Source organism: Patagioenas fasciata, chromosome 1 (genome assembly GCF_037038585.1).
Source record: "Patagioenas fasciata isolate bPatFas1 chromosome 1, bPatFas1.hap1, whole genome shotgun sequence".
NCBI lineage: Eukaryota > Metazoa > Chordata > Aves > Columbiformes > Columbidae > Patagioenas > Patagioenas fasciata.
The window spans coordinates 25,984,326-26,004,563 of NC_092520.1; the positions used below are offsets into that span (position 1 = coordinate 25,984,326).

General features: G+C 41.4%; 1 protein-coding gene across 1 annotated transcript in view; it reads right to left on the bottom strand.

The window, feature by feature from the left end:
• Positions 1–20,238, bottom strand: part of LOC139827249 (uncharacterized) — a 343,678-nt gene that overhangs the window by 279,556 nt on the left and 43,884 nt on the right. The gene's annotated exons all lie outside the window — the stretch shown is intronic.

Here is a 20,238-nt window from a genome sequence, read left to right on the forward strand (position 1 = left end):
AAAAATGTGTGTACATTAATGCGGGTTGAAAGTGCAGCAGTAACACAGGCACAAAGTCAAAAATCAGACCATACATAGGTGACTGTGATGAACTAACATCTGTAGGTTTGTTTTCAGCCCTGGAAGTGTACTCACAAGTCACAACATGCTGGGAAAGGAAACCAGTAAACACAGCAGTGCAACAGCCGTGCCTTCTCCAGCTGAAGTACGAGACCTAAAGGCCTTGCTGTCTCACACCTCTCATAACCTCAGTGCTAGTTTATTAATGCAGAGTAGTAGCTTCAGTTGATCAAATAGCCTTAATTTGCAGACAGGGTGCAGGTTAGAGCAGACTATCTGTAACAAAAAGTGCTAGCTTCGGTCTGTGAATAACTTGCTGGTTTAATTAAATTAATTTTGCTTCTGAATTATAGCTTAGTAGATTAGTAAGCCACTAGAGGGTCCTTTCACAATGCTTTTCCTATGGCAGATATAATCAGGCTGGCTAAAGACTTTGACAAAGCTCCTTTTTCCACCCCAAGAACCCACCGGTTTCTCAGAAGAAAAATTCTCACAGAAAGACACTGGGATGGGACGGACTTCGGTCAGTGACATAAGTTCCCGCCGGTTTCAGGGTGGAATTTCCCATTTCCAGAGGCCGAGGCCAGTACGCCCCGAGCAGGAAATAACTCTGTTAGTAAGAGCCAAGAGCCGTAGTGGAAGTAATTTCTTTTATCAGCCGCCGGTGGGCGGGGAGGAGCATGAGGGACTGTCTTGGGCTGTGTAAGGTCTTTTTCAGATCTGCAACAAGGAGCAAACTTGTTCCCAGTTCCTAGCTGGGAACATTTTGTTCAGAGGTTTCCGAGCTGGGAGTGGCCAGGACAAGGCTGGCCGGAGGTTTTCTTGCCTTATCCAGATCCTGATCCCATGTCTGGGGGTGGGCAGGAGCTTGGAGCTGGGTCATTCTGCACGGCTCTCCCTGGGGCTGTGCCCTGCAGCGTGGCAGGACAAAGCTTCACCCACTTTTTGTGCTGAAGAAGATGCACCATCCAGCAGCACTTTGGAGGGCGAGGTGGAGGAAAAGATGTTGAGGCTCATAAAATGGGTATTTCCACTGAATTTGAGACCTTGCTGGAGCACAAGTCTCATGTGAAACGGTTGAAGGAGCTGGGGCTGTTTAGCCTGGAGAAAAGGAGGCTAAGGGGAGACCTTATCGCTGTCTACAGCTACCTGAAAGGAGGTTGTAGCATGGAGGGTATTGGTCTCTTCTCCCAAGTAACAAGTGATAGGACAAGAGGAAATGGCCTCAAGTTGTGCCAGGGGAGGTTTAGATTGGGTATTAGGAAAAAATTATTCACAAAAGGGTTGTGAAGCACTTGAACAGGCTGCCCAGGGAACTGGTAGAGTCACCATCCCTGGAGGTGTTTAAAAGGCATTTAGAAGAGGTTCTTAGAGACATGGTTTAGTGCCAGAGTTAGGTTAGGTTATGGTTGGACTTGATGACCCTGAGGGTCTCTTCCAACTGAAATGATTCTATGATTCTAAAATAAACCCAAGCAAAAACCTCTCTTGTGTGGCCAGGGCAGAAACCTGTTCACAGACTGTCAGCTCTGTTATCCCATCATTCTCACTGGCTTCCCACAAGCTTTAAAAGGATCTATTAGAGTTTAATTTGTCCGTTTTTTGGTCCCATGCAAGATGAAACCTCCAAAAGAAACAGTTCTGCCCCATCCAGCCCCATACCCACCTACCAGTGGCAGGTTGGAACTGCAAATCTGCCCTGGCACACCTGAGACCTGCATCAGCCTTCTGCATGTTGGTACCAGCCATGGCCATGGAAGGGGTGGCACAGCTGGCCCAAATTTTGATCAGGCTTGGGAACCTCAGCCTTCCAGCCTGTGCTAAACACACAGCCAAGCCAGCTCTTGAAAGCTGAGCATATATGCATTAATGGCTGAGATTTAACAAGTCACCTTATCATGGCAGTTCAAGATGAACAGTCCTGTCATCTCTCTGAGCCTTATTTACTTACCAATGCACACGGCTCCCTGCAGGACATGCATGCCATCCATTAATTCCCAGGTCTAGTGCATCTCACTTGCAAGTCTTTTTCCTCAAGTCCAATCACATATTTATTTTTCCTGTCCTTTTAGTCCTTATTATGCCTGACTGTGTCATACGAAATTCCTGTCCTCGGTATTTACAGCCCGCAAATATTTGTAGACTTATCACATTGCCTGTGAGCCACCACTTCACCAAGCTCTATGTATTTTTTTCCTCATTAATCAGTTCCTCCAACCCCTCTGTTTTTGCTGCTCTTTCCTGTAGAGTTTGTAGATTTTGTTTATAAAAGACAAGAGAGGGAAGTTTACTTCTCTTTTCGTTAAAGAAGGCCAGTAGCTGGATGAAAATAAAGGCGTATCAAGGAGAATTTGAGGCAAATGTGTATTTGAGCTGACCAACTCTTAACTTCATGCTTGCTTCCTTTTATCATATTTGTTTGGATGACTGGAGTTTTATTGAATTGCTGACGTTGCAAACTTTTGCATTCTCTTTTGTCAAACATACTAATTCACTGTCTTGGGTAAATTCATTGACTTGTATGAGGGCACCTGGACGTGCAGGTAGGTGTGTGTGCAAACAGTTGCATGGGACAAGAGTTTCAGAGGTACCTGGGAATCCAATTTGCACCATTGACAGAGAGGTGGGGTCTCTGCAGCCGAAACACAGGGCCTGGGAGGGGCTTCAGACCTGCCTGAAATACCAGTCACAGGTGGTGATTTAGAGGGAGGCTGCTGGGCTGGTGGTCAACTGAGGAGGTCAGTACCTGCAGCAGTTTCTCTGTCCCCATATCTCCCCTATGTCACCCCATGGGCAAAGTGCAAACAGGCATCTGAGTAAAGAGAACTGTGTTGTAACATCCTGTGAGTACTCCATGTGTATCTCCAACCTTTGCTACCAGACACTGCATGGTTGCTGGTGTCACAAATAGTACTTTACTTTCCTAAAGATCCCACTGGAATCTCGCTATACTTACTAAGGCTTAGTGGGAACTGAAGGAGAAAAAATAATCCCCAGACAGTTTAAATAAGGTTTGATTATTCATGGGAGCAGCAGGGGAATGTTAAAATTCTCCTGAGTTTGTTGGGAGCCTCCGGCATTGCCCCAGATGGCTGTTTTTCAACTGCCCCCTTTACTTGGATGCCCCTAAATCCAGACTGTAACCTTAGATAAGTGAAATTCCTAAAGAGACGATGGAGAATCAGAGGACAATTTTGGGCTGCCCTCTGTCTGGTGTATTTTGGGTACTTGGTGGAATCTGGCTCCTTCCAGATCCAGGGAAAAATGCTGAACTCTGCACCTTCCGTATGACTCTGCATCGGGGACTATTCCCTTTGGGCCCCAGTCTGCATGCACAACACAGGGGGCTGAGAGAACGAGGTCTGTAATTTTATTCTAGTTATATTAGGCTTATTTTTATTCACATGAACTGCTGTAGCAGTGCTGCAGATGTAAAATCAGCTGCAGAGTTTCCATTAAGGCTGCTTTACCATTCAAAGGCAAACCAAAGCAATCTAAACAAATGCAAGATAAAGGCAACTAAATAAGTGCTTTAACAATGACAGCTAGTTGCCTTTGCAATAATTTGCATGGTCTTGTGATTTAAGCCTGTTTTATGGTCCCTGTAATTTAATGAAATGTGTGGCATGCTTTCAGTGTTTTTTCCAGCTCTTGAAATAACTGATAACTGATACACAGAGTGTTTCATAGAAAAACCTTATAGCAAGAATTTTTAAATAATACCTGAATTTAATTCAGTTCATACTAATAATGATGAACTAGGACAATTTCTTTAAGAGTGTCAAAGTGGGAAAAACAAATTTCTATCTAAAATTCATCATAACTCATACCAAGAAAAGGCAAGAATGCCTTCTGGCTGCTCTGATTAACAGCTAATATATACTGATACCAGCATCATAAATACATTTTAATTTTCCCCTGATAATTTCAGGTAGTAACTAGAAGTATCAGCCATCTCAGAAACTAATTCTAAAAGGTAAATGTAGTTAACTGCTGAACTCCTTTTTTTTGTTTTGTTTCAGATACTAAGGTCTAACTTCTGGTTTGAAAGATTTTAATCTTTTGAGTAAGGTTAGCAAGTTTTAGCCCCACAGAAACAGTACTTTGAGAAAGAATCCAAATTCTCTAGACCAAACTTCTGAGGGCAACTGTTTGTATAAATCAGCTCAACCCCCCTCAACAATACAGCACTTGTAAATGTGATAGCGCCGTCCACTTTCCATTCATATATAGCTATCAGTTGGTGAGTCACACTATAAAGCATTTAACAACTGTTCTCATAAATACCATACACCATCTGTTAACTGAATCAAAAGGCTACGTGCCAATTCTACTTTTGCATAGAAAGGTCTGTTTTAAAATTACTCCAGCAATCTCAGGGAATACAGATATTGTAAAAAATTTGTACAGGCGTGTCATTCCACTGAATTCCCAGAGAACACAGCTGAGAAAGAAAACATTGTTATCCAGTGGGATACTTTGACATTTCACCATTTGTTCTCATTGCAAGTTAGAACTACAGGACTTGAAATTTGCATTATTCATGGCAGGAAATAGCAACCTGATTTTTTTTTTTTTTTAAAATATTCTTAGGAAAGACAACTACATTAGAGTTTTTACTGATTTTTATTGAAATGAAGAGTTCTGACATGCCCAAAATACAAAAAGGAAAAAAAAAAAGAATTTATCTGAGTTTGCTGGAGTGACCTGAGATACTTCATTTCACAGCCGCTCTGTTTAAGGTTCCACATGGTTACAATGATATGTCACCTTACAGGAATGCTGGCTTGGGCCATTGTCCCATCCCTCAGGCTGGACACTGATTAGGTCACTTCTTCTCTAACAAAAGGAGGCACAGAATTCCCCCCATGCAGCTCGCTCAAGGTTAAATTATGCGAGAGTTAAGAGAGGAAGCTTTGGGAATTGTCACTGCATTGGCAAGCATTGCACAGTTGGAATTAAATTTCTGTAAAACTTGGATAACTCAAACTGCTATGACGTTTATTCTCCTGATACAGAAGGTAAGGACATTTTAATGGGAAGTCTAAAAGATGTATCGAAATGTACTTATAAAACACATTTTCCCTGATACCTATACATTTTTCAGTTTTCACTTTTCAGATATAAACCAATTATTATCTACGGCTTTTCACTGAAGCTGCCTCCAGTCAATCATCGAGGTTGAATTTCAACTGGTGACACTCTGGAGGTGATAGTGGGAGAGAAGGAATGGTTGGAGGTGATGGAGGGACTAAAAGGGACTGAGATATCACATGGGGAGCCTGAGTTGAAGATTCATTAGTGTGTGGGCCCAAAGGAGTGGATCTGCAAGAGGTACGCAGGAATAAATCAATGTTTAGAGTGTAAAAATAGAATCCTATCAAATGGTGTATTTTCTTTTTTTCAAGCGAATGCTTGAAAAAACATTCAGAGGTTTCCCTGGGTACAGTTTTAGAACAAGGGCTACAAACTCCACAGAGGAGAACATAAGTCTGTCCTACTCACAGGTAACTGTGACCTTTAAAAAGTAAATGTTGCCTTCTGTAAGCAAGCAGAAAACCTTACCCTCTAAATGTCCCTGTTTCTCCATCCTCATGCTGTCTGCTGGCTATAGCACTATCCCATTTCTGAAAATCAGATTGATATGGAAGTATTTCACAGACTTATATATACATTAAAGCCTTCCACATCCCCCAGACATAAATGTTGGCCTTGAGATGTTGGACCCATTAGGTCTGAACAATTTCGCAAGGCAGTGGCACTGTTTTCCAAACCAAGATGTTTTAAAAAGAAATACTGAAGTACTGAAAAGTCACAATTAACCCTACAAAGAAATACAAAATTTAAGCAACTTGCCTCCATAGTGACAGAAGCTCTGTTGCTGACGGTAAGATCTTTAATTATAAAACTCCAGGCCTCAGCATTCTTGGATGTTTCTTATCTGCACCACTCTTGAAGATTGGGTTTTTCTGATTCCCAAAAGCAACAATATACATTCTGGCTTATTTGAGATTGGTGGCTGTAGCAGTAAGAATGAATATAAGGTCTAAGAGATTGTACTGTGCAACTGTGAAGAAAAAGAACAGCCATTCTCAGATAATTTTTGCACAAGGTAAAGCTCTTAGAAATGAAAATGGGGTCAATAGAGAAGAGAAAGATGCTCTGTTTCTTCTCCATCTAATCACAGTAGTTATACTGCAAGCAGAGGTGAGATAAAGTAGCTACCTGGAGTCTACTAAAGCAGGGCCCAAACATCTGTGAAGTCCATACTGCAGCAGTTCTCCGATACCTCTGGAGGGCTTATATTTTTATACTTTATATTCTATGACCTACTATTATTCATTATCCCATTTTATGTAACGTTCCTATTTTGTATGGCACCAGGTTCTGTGTCTAGCAGAAATGTTTTGGGAAGTAATTTTATTTTAAAAAATCACTTGAATCTATTGGATTTCTTAAGTTCTGTTTCCATTCATCTCCTCCTTGATCGCCTCTGTCCCAGAGCAAATGAGTCACTGTCCCCTGTGATGTCTCTGTTTACCACTTTCTGCACAACAGAACAGCTCTGACCTTTCAACCTCCTTGCCAACCTAGACTTTCCTGGGGACAGACTTACAGCTTGGTGCTCAGCTTCTTACATGTCCCACTCAAAGAGCAAGAGCTGAGTTGCAGTCTGGAGTTTAATCACTGAGCCTCAGGTTGCTGTACACATGCTCGCCCAAGAGCAAGGGCTCCAGCCACATACCTTTGTTCTTAGAGCTGGACCTGTAATCCTATCACAGAATCAAAAAAAATTTGAAATTCTCAAATCTGGTTGTAAAATTAAAATCTCCCTGTTCTACGAGTATTTTAAAAACACTGAATGTGCCAGATCACTCTCATCACCTACGTGCATATTGTGAGCAACACGTGTACTTGCCGTGCTCTGGGCAGAGCTGAATTACTTCTGCTTTTGATCCAAGCAATGAAGGGAAAGTGGATGCCTTCGGAGTTTGTCATAGTACAGGTTCAAGTACTGTGCTTGCCAAGATCATATGGCTTTCTGTTTTTGGCATAAGAGTGTGGCATGCTCTTCCCTTTTTGGCAAGAGGAGATGTCTTGGCAATGGCACATTTCAGGCATGTGTGTGCTTGCAATATACAGGGAAAATATACTGCTCAAACACCCTCCATGACTACTGGAGGACTAATAATCTTCATTTTCTTGCCAGAGGAACATTCCTAGGGAGATATCATAGGCTTACAGAAATGTTGGTTGGAAGGCATGTCTGGCAGTTCAACCAGCAGCTCAAAGCAGAGCTATTGCCCACACTTGGTCAGGTCAGCCATGCTTTTCCTAGGTGAGTTCTCAGGACCTATTCCAAGGATAGAGATGCCACCACCACGTTTATTAGTCTCTCAAACTGTTTCTCAATCTCTAAGTTGAATATCTTAAAACGCAATGTGTGGCCATTGCCTCTTCTGCAACTGGGCATCTCCCACTTCTGAAAAATATTAGATTCTGTGGTCTTTGCAATACCCCTTGGCATGGTTGTAGGCTGCTATTTGATCACCTTCTGACCTCCTCTTCATCCCAGACACCTCAGCATCTCCTTCAGGTAATGTGCTTTAGGCCTCAAAGTGGACACTATTCTGGGTGGGCCAGTGCCAAGCACGCGTATAGTCATACTCGTTGCCGTGCTGGCCACGGTCCTTGCAACGGAGCTGAGGAAGCAGTCTGCCTCACCTGTGATGTTACCACACTGTTGGCTCATATTCAGCCTGGCACCTTGATCCATAGGTTCTTTTCACTTGGGCCAGCCTGGTACTCAGCCAGTTTTTTCAAGCCTGTACTGGTGCAGTGGTCATTCTGCCACACATGCAGGCCTTTCCCCTTCTCCTTGCTGAAGGAGAAGTGGAGAGTCCATGGCATTTATGTTGGCCCCATCCTCAAGTTTTTCAAGATCACACTGAACCGAACCACACCAGTCAACATCAGCCATTCCGCCTGCTTTGCAGATTTGCTAAGGGTGCACTCAGGTGTCAGCATGGAGGTACTTATGAACATGTTGAACAAAATTAACTCCACGCCAGCCCCTAAGGTACTCTGTGTGTTACCAGGCTGCAGCTGAGCATCAAACCATCACTGATTACTCCTGATGAGCCCAGTGGTGCAGCCTGTTCTGCTCTTTCAACCCATACGTATGTCCTCAGCTTCTAAGTGAGAATGTAATGGATGTCAAAAACCTCACAAGCTATAGCAAACCCACCACATTCCCCTTTTCCCCTTGCCCAAAAAGAGAGAGGATTACTGGAAACAATGATAGCAGCTTAAGACTGAAGAGTCTCTCCTCTGGCTCTAGCACTGTGCTGCAAAAACATACACAAAGAGTATTAGCTTTTCACTTCACCTCTAATTTGCATATTGTGAAGTTTTGCATTAGTCATTTCAGATCAAATTTTCAGTATTGAATCTGTAGTGCTAACCACATACTTTAACTAGAATTACGGTGACTTACTATCTCTGTAAAAGCTGCAAAACGGAGACATTTTGTCACAGAATCATGGGATAGTTTGGGTTGGAAGGGACCTTCAAAGGTCACCTAGTCCAACACCCCTGCCATGAGCAGGGACACCTTCAACTAGATCAGGTTGCTCAGAGCCCCATCCAGCCTGGCCTTGAATGTCTCCAGGGATGGGGCATCTACCACCTCTCTGGGCAACCTGGGCCAGTGTTTCACCACTGTCTTGTGATAAATTTCCTTCTCATGTGTATTCCTCCCCTCTTTTAGTTTAAAACCATTACTCTTTGTCCTATGGCTACAGCCCCTACTAAACAGTGTCTCCATCTTTCTTATAAGCCCTCTTTAAGTATTGAAAGGCTGCAATAAGGTCTCCCTGGAGCCTTCTCCAGGCTGAACAACCCCAACTCTCTCAGCCTGTCCTCACAGAAGAGATGTTCCAGCCCTCTAATCATTTCTGTGGCCTCCTCTGGCCACTCTCCAACAGGTGCATGTCTTTACTGTACTGAGGGCTCCAGAGCTGGATGTGGGACTCCAGGTGGGGTCTCACCAGAGTGAAGCAGTGGGGCAGAATCACCTCCCTTGACCTGCTGGCCACACTCCTTTTGATGCATCCCAGGGTACAGTTTGCTTTCTGGGCTGTGAGCACATGTTGCTGGCTGATGTCTAGCTTTTAAACCATCATCTGGCTTTTCATTATTTTATGAATGAGCTGAAAATAAAAGTTTAAAAAGATATGTAAGCCGGCTAACAATTTGAACAGGTTAAAATCCTCTGGAATTAAATGTTTATGTCAAACTACCAACAAAAATAACAAAACTGAGATGAAAATTAAAACCCCCAAAATTTAACCAGAAGGTATCTATTGCACAGAAGAGTGAACACTGTGCTTTAGCTTTTAGTCTGTACAATATTGTAAAAGAGAGACTTTTGTACTTCTGTAACTGTGCAATGTCATTATCTTCAGATCACATCCTCAGTGACACTCATGCAGGAATCTGAACATTAATGATGGAGATGCAGGTGTTTCATGAGGGCAGCTGAAGGTCTGATCTGTGATGTGGAAAGGGCACAGAAAGACTTGTTGCCGGGGTCCTTGGTGAATATGAGGGACTGGCATTCAAGAAGAGGAACAGAGGAAATTACAGAGAAGCCAGTGGGTGACGCTGAGGTGGATCTCCTTGATACCACACATTCAGAGACAGTCAAAAGAATTTGAGTGTACTACCTGGACATATGTACATGCTTGGATGCTGTTGTCTTTTTTCTTTTTTTTTAATGAATTATAACCTTAACCTGGAATGCAAAAGTATGTGGCAGGATGCATTAACATTCATGACACATTATTTGAACTTTACAATCATATTAGAAGAATTTCATTACCAATACACACTCAAATTTTGTTTCAACTATATTTTCAATATTATTACTGCAGGCTGCTTTTTTCAATATAGTGGCATTTATGGAACCCAGTAGATGGTAAAATAGAAATGCCATCATCATTGTCTTTCCAACAAGTAGGGAACATATTATGTGCAGCTTTTTCCAGTGTCCTCACATAATAAGATCACAGAAAATAAAAGCAATTTTTTCCTTCAGCTAGAGAAAGCATTTCAAGAGAAGAAAGTGAATGCTGTCACACTGGTATTGAAACCAGACTGGGGTGGTCATGAGAATAAGCAATGTTATTGAGTGAGAGAGAAAAGCTGCTTTGTTCTTAACATATTTCCTTTCATTTGCCAGAATGCCAGAGTGAGCTCAAACTTTCTCTGTATTTCTTTGAGGCAATGTTGTCAGCAATGGCTTCTGCAGTAATTTTTTACCATACAGGACCTTGTACCAAACTTGTACAAGTTAGTACTATTTTTATTTGCATGCATATGAATTACTGGCACATGCAGTGGTGACAACAGCATCATTCCAATGTGTGCCTCACTTCACTGAAGTGATATTGAAATACTCAAGGTGGCCATATTTTTGAAACAAGACATTTTTATCAGCTCAAGTACTTTAGTAAAAGATTCCAAAAGCCTTTAGATGCCAATGGTATAGTTTGAGTAGAATTTAGATGCCTGATCTCAAGCAAGCGAGTCAGAAATATTCTGCTGGTGGCATACATACCCAAAAGGCACCTAAGCTGTCATCAGTAAAGTTATTTAGGCACCTGAAGTACTTCTAATGCATATTCCCAGATGCCTTCTTATCTCGGATGAGGTGAGTGCTTCAGCAGATATTTTGTTCTGTGGTGTGTTTGGATGTCTAAATTCCTTTGTAGATGGGGTGGTTACATGATGCCTGTAACAACAGCACTGAGCTCAGCACAAAGCAGAGAGTTCATACGCCTGCTGGTACTCCAGAATCATTAGAATGAACATCATGACCATTACCTGCCTTACAGAAAAGGTAAGGAACAGTACCACCACTGCTAGGCATCTTCTTTTAAGTTATTAATACCCAAGCAGCAACTGAGGTGGCTAAGGGAGACCTCAGAACTGAAAATCCATCTCATAGACACCTGAATCCCAGGGACAGGGAGAGAGAACTTCAGACACATCCCTCTGCTTGACACCCTGGCTGTTGTAAATCCCACAGCCCTGTGCCTGACTCTTTCACTCAGCTGTGTGGGATATTTAGGTGAGTAACTCAGGACTGCAAATTTCTGAACTGGGCACTGGAAAGTGAGGGTGGATGTCAGCAGATCTGGATCCTTTTGCATCTGGGCCTTTATGGCTTTTTCATGCTAACACATGCAATTGTAAAGCCAGATTCTGGCAGCTACTTTTCCAGAAATACTAAATAAATAAAAGACTGTTCTTCTAATGCCATTCTTTCTCTGAGAGACTTTTATAGGCCTTATAAAATGCCAATATGCATGAGATTTTGCAATCAAAGGAATAAACTGAAACTTTGGGTTCTTATTTTAATAAAGAAGAACAACTTTTGAAGCATCCTCCTTTTAAGAATAAAAGACCCTAAATAAAGTGTCCTAGATCATAGCAATCTTACCAACTATTCCTGCTGAAAATGTCCTTATGAGAATGAAGTCATTGCTAGGACGTTTTTAGTAAAGAACAGTATACTAGACAGAATGACAATATCCTCTGTAAATGTGGAATATTCTAAATATAGATGAACACTGCAACTACCAATACCAGAGCTAGTGCTACAGTGTGGCACATCTCTGTATCTCGGTATCCTGGCACTATGCTGGGAAGGACCATGTGGACTTCCCCCTTTGCAGACCTGCAGTATGTGATACATACAGCTAAAGGAGGAAAAAAAAGGGCAGTTCACATCTGTCATTTGACCACTTTAGGGCTGAATGTTTTTTCCCTTTTCAGAATTAAGATTACAGCTACTAGAAGAACATATCTAGAAAAGTGATTAAAAATCCATATCCATAACAGACAATTTAAACAAGTCCTTAACGCTGTAAATAAATATGTTCATGTCGGTTGGACAAATGTTTTCTTTACATGAAAACAGAGAAAAATGATTGTGCTTCAAAATATAACCTTTGGAAATGTTCATCTGTTGAGGGTAAGATGAGAGACACAGTAAAATTAAGGTTGTTATTTCTTTAGGTATCATCTACTACAAACAGCCAGGCACCTGGTAGATAGTTTTCCTCTGTGCTTAGAATTTACTAACACTGAATGAAGAAGTTTTTTTATGACTAACAGAAGTAGCAAAACACTTAATTTCCTATAAATTAGTCTTCTGTGCCTTTCTACCTTTTAACTGAGCAACACCAGCCCAACATCTTCCCAGAGACTTCCTCCTGATGCCACATGCTTATGATGCTCCCCTGATTTCCTAGTTCCCCTCCTGCTTCTTTCTCCTGGATAAGCAAGGATCTGCTCTGACCAAGCACCATGAGCACCTGCAGAGGAAACACCACTGCATGTGTCCTGGGGAGGGAGGGAAGAAGGAAGGCAGGAAGGCAGGAAGGCAGGAAGGCAGGAAGGAAGGAAGGAAGGAAGGAAGGAAGGAAGGAATGTATTTTCCTCTTTTTCTACATCGATTTTAATGAAACTGTTGGGAACTTATTTACAATTGAGATGCTTATTTGCCAAATCTGGCCAGAACTGCCCAGAGGAGATGCAACTGTGGGTTGATATTTAAGGAAAAAAGTATATGGCTGTTGGTCAGCTGCAGTATCTTTGAAAACTTATACTCTGCTGATAACCTAAGTAGCTGTCTTGTCCTGTTTTGTTCAGTTTGGTGTCCATCACTGCTCAAATCTGAGCACACATGGTGATGTTCCCTCTTCACATTGTTTCCACTGTTTGTTTTGGGATATTTCCCTGCTATGGGCCCATGTACAGAAACTCAAACCCAGCCCAGGAGCAGGTGTCCAGCAGCCTCCTCCACATCTCTCAAAGCCCACACTCCTGAGAGATCCCCTTGGCAGTGCCACTGCTGCCTGGGCAATCCTGCCCTACCCCGTCCTCCTGAGAAGTGACTTCAATGAGTTCAGGGACAGAGGTTGAAATTAAAGTTGCAGCTAAAACAGCTTCCACCAGTACTTTAAATACTATGCTAATTGTGACTCTGTGTATATCTACCTCCTGGTAGCAGTTTCTAGAGCTCTTACAGCTATCAAAGCTTCACAAATATTTAGCAGTAATAACTCGCCAGAAATGTCAAAGCCAGGAAGTAAAATGCTACACCCACAATTCTTTGTGCGTTATATTCGACTTTCATTAAAGCACAACAAAACAGAGAAAATAGTCTTTGAAAAGTTCATTCAGCCAGTTAAAGATGTGATTTTTTTGTTTTGTTTTGGTTGTTTTTAGTGTGATATTGGCTTATGTATGCATCCATTTTTCCTGCCTGACCTTTTCCAGATCAGTTTGTGCTGTTCAGGAAATAGGCTGGCTTTGATTCGTGCTAGATTTCCACCCAACATCAAAGGAGTTTGCATACATAGATCAAAGGTGCTGATAGTCTCCTGAAATCTGCTTGGTTGTGCCATTCAATCTAATACACTGGAAACAGATAGCTGTGATAGTTATTATGATAAAGAAAACAGTGAGTTTGAGAAGTTTTGTGTGCAATGTTCATTGCCATGCACAGTTTTGAGATAACCTAGACTGCTAAATATCCCTAATTATCCTACCTCTAACGTTGATTTCTCTTCTTTAGTGACTGATGCTACATTTAATTTCTTTTTCAAAAAGTGAAATTGCGAGCTAAGAAATGCTGTAGTACTTAAACAGGCGCTCTCAGTCTGTCAGGGCTTAAACAGATGCACAATTCATGAACTGAAACTACATGATATAACAACTCAACTATTTATTGAGTTGATGAAGCAAAGCTTGTTACTAACAATAGCCTATTCAGACTAACTTCGCTTTTCTGATAAACACACTAAAACAATAAACTATTTGGAATTCTGTTATTTGAAATACAAATGAACCTGTTTTTATTTTTCATCATAGATGGGAAACATTTTCTGGTTTCTTCTTCAGAAAATTTTGAGCTTAAAGTTTTCCTTTTAAAACATTTTTGCAGCTTTACTTTGAGAAGGATTATTCCGGAGCTACAGAAAAAACTTTACATCGATTTGTATTCTCCATCAGCTTGCTCATTTCAAGGTTACAACAAAGTTCATCCCAAAATGATGTCAATAGTTTATGGCAGTAAACATCTGTGTTCCTAATACAGTTAATAGTTCATAATGCACATGACTCATATTTAAATCATTCATTCCAAGTCTTTGAATTATCAAGTGGAAAACATGAAGAATGGAACAAAACTACTGCAGTGTTTTAAGAGAAAATCAAATTTGAAAAGCTATGATATTCTGAATAATCTCATAATCATTTAAAATGGTATGGAGCCACAGTGAAAAAGCAATAAATGGGCATCATGTTGTTAATTGTGCTGTAATCCATGTTAGATTCTCAGTGATGCTAGAAAAGCATGTATCTTTAAATAGGAGCAATATATATATTGAAAAACTTAGAACTGGATTAAAACAAGTATCAGTCAAGACTGATACAAATTTTGACCTCCTGATTTCACTAGCAAAACCAGAAAAAATGGTATAATCACTGCATTAGAGAAGAACAATGCACTGAATTTATAGCAGTTTAATATCTACTATGGATTTAGGTTTTTACGCAAAGCAAACACTCAACTTCTTTGCATGATTAAGAAACATTTTGTGATAAATGCAGCTGCATAAACTAAGAGCATTCAGCCAAATGACTCAGGAGGTCACTGCCAGAGAAACATGTTTTCATTTGGATAGGGAGCCATTATACATTTGGTAAAAAAGCATTGGGGCTCTTGATTTCCATTTAGTTTGAGTATTTAGGCACTTAATGCAAAAGTGGAGCAGCTCCAGCAGGAAGGATTGGTGTAAGCCCATAGAAAAGCTCAGTGGACTCCAGAAGGGAGAAAATTCAGTTGAGATCCCAGTACAAACTCATTGGAATAAATGAGTTGTCCAAGAGAAATACATCAAAGGTTTTAATTTCTCAACAGTCAAACTTAATTACAAGCCTCTAGATTGTCCTTAGGTGGGAACTACTTTAGCCTTTCTTGTGGGACTTGGTTAGTTTAATACAATATTTTGAAACAGACATGGAAATGCAAGGGTGAGTGTCAGGATGCACCTGAGCCTGGTGGGTTGGACGTGCTCCTGGAAATCAGCTGCCTTGGGTTCTCAGTAGTGATTCTGTGTGAAATCATGTCATCAGGAGAGGAGACTCCTTCCCTCTTGCCTCACTTTGTTGGCTGGGATAACAGTCCAGGGTACGGGAAGTTTTAACTTGGCCCCCACACCCAGTGCGAGCTATGTGCCAAATCCCTGAAAAATGACCCTCAAAACCTTTGGGTAAATTCAGAGCAACTGAGGTGATATGAGCAGTTCCCATCCCATGAGGCTGATTTTTGCACAACCTTGTGGAGGTTGGGTGGTGGGTCCCAATGGCCAGCCAACTCATTGCCTGCTTGAGCTGCAGAGGAGAGCAGTGGTGGCTCCCAGGTGGCCTGTGGGCTACATGGCCCCTTTCACTGCTGTTCTAGACACTGATGGTGCTTTGGGATCCCCGCTGTGGACACAGCCCTGGCACTGAGCCCCCAGGCAGGTATGGTGCAGGGACACAGGAGTACGGTGCCAGGCTTGCTGTGCACTCCTGATGGTGTAGGCTGGCTAGAAAATTGCTCTGCCTGCCTGGAGATTTTGCTTGCATAGGAGAGTCCACTGGGAAACAAAAACCCATGTGCAGCACAAGGCTCCTATAAGTAGCTGCCAAAAACAGAGGAGCCGTAGGGTGCCTTTCTCCACCTGCTGCTCTGACTTCCCAGGTCAGCCAGGAAACTTCCACGAATAGTCCCTAAATGTGAACAGGGAGAGGCTGGAGACACCATCTCCCAGCAGATTGCTGGGATTAGTTCTCTTACCCACCCAAGAGATCAATTCTGGTGATTATCTTCTCTACTGCTCTGGCTTTTTGATGTGGGATTGCATACGTTTTGTGAGGAAGATCTTTAGACTTCACGTTATCAACTGTGATACACACATTCCTTTAAACAGAGCATATAGTTTGTGAGATCTTTTATTCAGACACATTTTATAAAATTAGAGTATAGGAATGCCATTATTTATAAATGATTATTGCAAAGAATTTGCAGCTACTGAGGAGAACACATTTGTACTCCAGATCCTGTACCAAATCTTATATAGACATAAAAATTAGTCTTGTTTTTTACCTTCATCTGTTCATGAAAGCTCAGAAGAACTAACTAAATTTATTTTGAAATGAATTACAAATTCTGAAGAATCAATAAATACAACTGTATTCCCCGCAGAACATTTTTATATTGTGCTAGACAAGGATGATGATGCATTTCCTGTAAACTTAGCTATGAAAAAGACAGCTCAGAGACTACAATTTAATTACTAAGATATAACAAGACATCTGGGGAAATTGCTCGATTGGCAGCTTTTAAAAGAGTTTACAAAGTGATTTCATGGGGAAAAAAAAGGAAAGTCTTATTTTTTGTCTAGGGTATTTTTTGCTAGGAAGCTTAGAAGTTTATGTAGAAAGGAAAGTATGTCACTATTTTAAAGCAGGAAAAAAAAATTAAGAAATAGAAGCCAGATATGAGACAGTAGAAGTATGCCACTTCACAGAAACAGGAGGCCTTTCACAAGCAAGAATTTATGCTTCCCTTATTGTATGGATAACATTTTTAACAGATTTTATAGCACAGTATTTGGTAACATGAAGAACAAATAGTAGAAGTTATCACTTTCTTAGCCTTTGAAAAATTTACTGAGGAATAAGTTTATCATCAATGGTATTTCTGTATCAATAGCCTTGCTGATTTTTCCAGCCTAATCATTTAATAGCTTTCCATGTTCTTACAGTACTTACTTTATTATTAAAATAAGCAAACTAACCCTTGATCTTGTTTTATCTTTGAATTCAGAATAACATTTTTTTCACTGTGTTTTTCTTGTTTAATGTTGGTGAAATTTCATTGAATTCATGGGCAGCTACTCTGCTATAGAAATGATGTAGTATTAAGCTCTTCTACTCAGCTTTTATCGCCTCAGATAAATACGACCTTTTCTAAAAATACACTCTATTTTTTACGAAAGCTCTCATTTGTCTAGTTTGGTTTTTTTAGAAGTCTTTGTGGATGTTTATCCAAAGTTGAACATAATGGTTGTTCACTCCACATGGACAGATATATAAATTGTCACTGGTTTCCTTTATGCCCCAAATTCACTTCAGTTCCTCAAAACCTGGTGATACTTCTTGGCTTTACATCACACCCTAAAGGTAACTTTAGAAGATGCATGTCACTGGCCAGCATTACCAGCTCACCTCACAAGAGCTGTCCAGGTCTTTGCAACACCAAAAATTATGTGCTTCAGTTATAAGACAACTTGTAAGAGGCATCAGTGTGAAACCAACATATTTTCTTCACTGGATCCCTCCAGATACCTCCAGCACTCGAATGAAGTGGCAATCAACTGGCATTCAGAGAAACTTCAGGTTTGCTGATTTTTTCATAATGGTGCCACAAGCAGACACAAAGAAGGCACAGACCTGAGATCCATCAGCCTACTAGACATTAAACTCCTCTTCTCCATCTTTTGCACTGTGGCTTCAGGTGTCTGATGACCCAGCGGAGTAACAATATAAAACCCAGTCATGTCCAGATATAACCACACCCATCACCTGGGCCACCTCAACAAAGGAAGCATAGTATACCGCTTAGGAATAATTTAGCTCCTTTATTATAATGAGTATTATGTAATCTGGCCAAATCCCTTCATTGGTGTCATCCACAGCTGTGGAAAAATCAGAAATTAGAACCTTTTGATCACAGCTACAGCCAACCATCCTCAAGAAAAAATGTGATGTAGGAGGGGCAACTGTAGTTTTTCAAAACCCCTGCAGATTCTTGACTTGGAGACAATCCAGATTGTGCTGGGACCTCTGTGACACCTCAAAGCAGCCCGAAGCCATGCTGGGCTTTGTGTCCATCAGTGTATTTGTCCTTACACAAGCAACATCCCTATGCAGCCAGCCAAGAAACCCTCCTAGCAGCTCTGTGCCATCAAAGTAGCACACAGGCTAGAGCATCCTGTTGAGTGAGGCAGGCGACCCCCTTGCTTGTCCAGATACAGTTTCGGAAAGATGTGATGCATTCATTACTCACATGATATGCATTACTCATTCTGAGTACAAGATAACAAGTGTTACTCCATATTAGGATGACTACATGCCCTGTACTGACACTGCAATAAACAGAATGTTATAATAAATCATCTTCGGGAAGAGCCTGTGTCTTTCTTACTGACAGTATCACTATTAAAGGTGACCACTGTCTGCTGGTTTAATCTCTCTGGTTGCTCTTCTTAGGCTGGTCATCTTTTCTGAAGCCCATTTCCTTCCTTGCTGCATTATCATCTGTTACTGACAAAGGATGAAAGGCTCAAACATTTGCAAACAAGTGTGGTAGAACAGTCCCTGCCCTGAAGAGCATATAACCTACTTTGGATACAGACAAATTAATAGTTTATTAACTTTTGGGTTCTTTACCAAGATTTACCCACGCTGGTGCACAGCCAGCAGTGCCAGACCTGCGCCGTGGGAGCGGAGCCAAGTGCAGCCCGAGCTGGGGCGCAGGAGGGGAGATCACTGCGGTCCCAGCCTTGCTCTGTGGATTCATGTTCTGATCTGAAGGGCAGTCAATGGGAAATGCATAAGCAGTGAAGGAAGCAAGATCCCAAGGTTTTTCCTTATCACCTGCATTCTGTGGGGCCTCTGGATTTTACATTTCGGATGCTCAGTGTCCCGGCTGTAATGGTGAGGGTGGAAGTGTCCTCTTCCTTTGTTCCCACTCTGTTTACCCATTAAGGTGATCTCATCCATTATGGGAGCTGCAGAGTGAAACCTTTTTAAGCACAGTTAGCCCAGAACTGCGGCTCCTGTCTCTCGATCCTGTGCTCAGATGTAGTCTGTCAAAGAAAAAGGGGTGGCATCAGCTCTGGTTGAGTATTGAATAGATCCACATAACTCCTAGGTGAGCTCTAAGGTAACTGCAAGACAGAAATGGCTGTTGCAGGGCCCTAAGGGCTAGAGACTAGAGGACAGCCAGGATTGCTGCTTGCGACTTATCAGTGATGCCCTGGCCTCTTCCAAATTCAAGAAGTCAGGGTCTGTCCCTGATTGTATTTCACACCAAAACTGCTTCTGTTTTAGTATTGTCACCATGAGCCCAAATGAACTCTTCCATTTACAAAATATTTGTTTTCTGAAAATCTGGCCTTGCTGTCCTGTTGGTATGACCTTCCCCAAATCAAAACGCCTCTCTAAATAACTCAGACTTTGTGAGGAGTTGAGAGTGAACTACAGGTGAAATGCATTATTTTAAAATTCCGTATTAGCAGAGAAAGACATTGGCAGAGACAAATAAAATAAACCTCCCAATAACCTTGTAGTTCAAACCCTTCTTTAGATAGCTGGCTTCACTTTCAAACAAGTTTTATAACAAGAGCAAATAAACTCAAAATATTTGATGGTAAACATCCAAAATGCTTGGAGTTTTTGACATGCTTTCACATGTACTTCTTGGCTGCTCTAAACAGCAGGTTAGTGTCAACCTGAGTTTCTCCTGTCTGTTGCCCTTCTGAGGCGTCAGGAGGCAAAGGCACTTCGTATCGCCCTTCCTGAAGGTCACATTTGCTCCCACTCATTTGCTCCACACATTTGCTCAAATACAGAGCTCAGTTTCATGTTGGTCAAGACAGGGACATTGGTAACTGTACACATTTGCAACACCAGCTGAGCTGTTATTATTCTGTTACTATACTGAGATCTACTCTCTCTGTGTCTTTATTAATCAACCCACATGTAAATTGTTTGCCACCTTCAGTTACTGTGATTTTTAAAACTATGCAGCCCACTTGGATTTCCTGTATACTCACAAGAGAATAAAATCAAATCTTATTTACAGGAAGGTTTGAATCCTTATCCTGGACTCCATGTGCTCAGGTACAAATTTCTTCTTTTTTTTTTTTTTTTTCCTTTTCCTTTATGCCTTTGCTCTTTAATAATTTTCTACTTATGACTGCACGAATATTGCACTTTCACTGGGGCCACACTACTCGTCTGGACTCAGAAGTTCAACCATTCAAATGGTAC